This window comes from Nansenia antarctica (genome assembly GCF_963989245.1).
Source record: "Nansenia antarctica genome assembly, chromosome: 13".
NCBI classification, from domain to species: Eukaryota; Metazoa; Chordata; class Actinopteri; order Argentiniformes; family Microstomatidae; genus Nansenia; species Nansenia antarctica.
In genome coordinates, this window is record NC_137683.1 from 31,147,057 (window position 1) to 31,149,556 (window position 2,500).

Here is a 2,500-nt window from a genome sequence, read left to right on the forward strand (position 1 = left end):
GGAGAGAGAGAGAGAGAGGAGAGAGGAGAGAGAGAGAGGGGAGAGAGAGGAGAGAGAAAGAGAGAGAGGAGAGAGAGAGAGAGAGAGGAGAGGGGAGAGAGAGGAGAGAGAAAGAGAGAGAGAGAGGAGACAGAGAGGAGAGAGGAGAGAGAGAGAGAGGAGAGAGAGGAGAGAGAGAGAGAGAGAGGAAAGAGAGAGAGGAGAGAGAGGAGAGAGGCAAGGCAAGTTTATTTGTATAGCACATTTCAGACAACAGGGGCAATTCAAAGTGCTTTACATACAGCATTAACAATACAACAAGAGGAGAATAGTCAAAAGAAAGAAAAAAAAGTGACAAGAATATATACAGTATATATACACTACCGGTCAAAAGTTTGGGGTCACTTAGAAATGTCCTTATTTTTGAAAGAAAAGCACTGTTTTTTTCAATGAAGATAACATTAAATTAATCAGAAATACACTCTATACATTGTTAATGTGGAAAATTACTATTCTAGCTGCAGACTATTCTGACTATTACTATTCTGTTTTTTAATGGGTGTATAGAGGTCCATTTCCAGCAACTGTCACTCCAGTGTTCTAATGGTACATTGTGTTTGCTAATCGCGTTAAAAAGCTAATGGATGATTAGAAAACCCTTGAAAGTGCCCCGCGGTGGTGTAGCGGTCTACGCACTGGCCGCTAGTGCATGCTGCCCACCGGGGCCGGGGTTCGTATCCCGGCTCGCCAGATCCAGATAATGGCCGAGGCACACGGGAAGCGGCATATTGGCCGGCCGCTTCCGAGGGGGGGTATAGGAGTATTTCTGGACTAGGATCCGTCGCGCAACACCGCCCCCTGGGGTGCCGGAATAACAGTACTGGGCTCGAGGAGCCAGTCAGCCTAGTCTGCCTGGCGCCCTCCTCTGGGACTGCCGGCCACGGGGTCGGGCGGCGGATCCAATGCAATAGGCAGGGGATAATTGGATGCTAAGTTGGGTTAAATGGCTACCAAATTGGGTGAAAAAGGGATAAAATCTGAAAAAACAAATTTAAAAAAACCTTGAAAACCCTTGTGCAATTACGTTAGCACAGCTGAAAATGGTTTTGCTGGTTAGAGAAGCTATACAATGGCCTTCCTTTGAGCTAGTTGAGTATCTGGAGCATCACATTTGTGGGTTCGATTATACTCTCAAAATGGCCAGAAAAAGATAACTTTCATATGAATCTCGACAGTCTATTCTTGTTCTTAGAAATGAAGGCTATTCCATGTGAGAAATTGCCTAGAAACAGAACATTTCCTACAACGGTGTGTACTACTCCCTTCAGAGAACAGCACAAACAGGCTCTGACCAGAGTAGAAAGAGAAGTGGGAGGCCCCGGTGCACAGCTGAGCAAGAAGACAGGTACATTAGAGTCTCTAGTTTGAGAAATAGACGCCTCACAGGTCCTGAACTGGCAGCTTCATTAAATGGTACCCGCAAAACGCCAGTGTCAACGTCTACAATGAAGAGGCGACTCCGGGATGCTGGCCTTCTAGGCAGAGTGGCAAAGAAAAAGCCATATCTGAGACTGGCCAATAAACGGAAAAGATTAATATGGGCAAAAGAACACAGACATTGGACAGAGGAACACGGCCATCATAGAGTCCATCCTCACCCACTCATCATCACCTGGTTCCCTGCTGCAACGACCAAGGACAAGGCCAAGTTGCAGCGGGTGCTACGTTCAGCAGAGAGGGTGATCGGCTGTCCCTTGCCCTCCCTCAACTCCCTGCATGACACCAGGGCTCTGAGGAGGGCAAGGAAGATCATGGCAGACCCCTTCCACCCCGGCCACGGCCTCCTCACCCTGCTTCCCTCTGGAAGAAGGTTGCGGCTGCCTAAGGCACTGAAGGCCCGCCACAGGCTCAGCTTCTACCCCTCAGCCGCCAGGCTGATAAATGACTCTGGCTTCCCCCTCCCCCCCGCCCCCAAGTCTGCCCAGGACTGAATATGCACTGGACTCACTGTAAAAACTCTGCACTGCACTTTATACTGCACTATCCAATGCACTGTTGTCTGTCCTGTGTTGTTGTTGTTGTGTTGTCCTGTTTTTTGACACGTGAAAAAAGTATAAACGCACTTACTGTAATGACGAAGCAAATTCCTATATGTGTAATGCATAATGGCAATAAACGTTATCTGAATCTGAATCTGAATCTGAGGAAGATTGGAAAAAAGTGTTATGGACAGACAAATCGAGGTTTGAGGTGTTTGGATCACACAGAAGAACATTTGTGAGACACAAAACAAGTGAAAAGATGCTGGAAGAGTGCCTGACGCCATCTGTCAAGCATGGTGGAGGTAATGCGATGGTCTGGGGCTGCTTTGGTGCTGGTAACGTGGGAGATTTGTACAAGGTAAAAGGGATTTTGAATAAGGAAGGCTATCACTCAATTTTGCAACGCCATGCCATACCCTGTGGACAGCGCTTGATTGGAGCCAATTTCCTCCTACAACAGGACAATGACCCAAAGCACA

At 47.5% G+C, this 2,500-nt stretch overlaps 1 protein-coding gene across 4 annotated transcripts in view; it reads right to left on the reverse strand.

Moving 5' to 3' along the window:
• The window catches only part of LOC308169284 (broad substrate specificity ATP-binding cassette transporter ABCG2-like), a 28,760-nt gene that overhangs the window by 7,335 nt on the left and 18,925 nt on the right, over nucleotides 1-2,500 (reverse strand). The window lies entirely within an intron of this gene.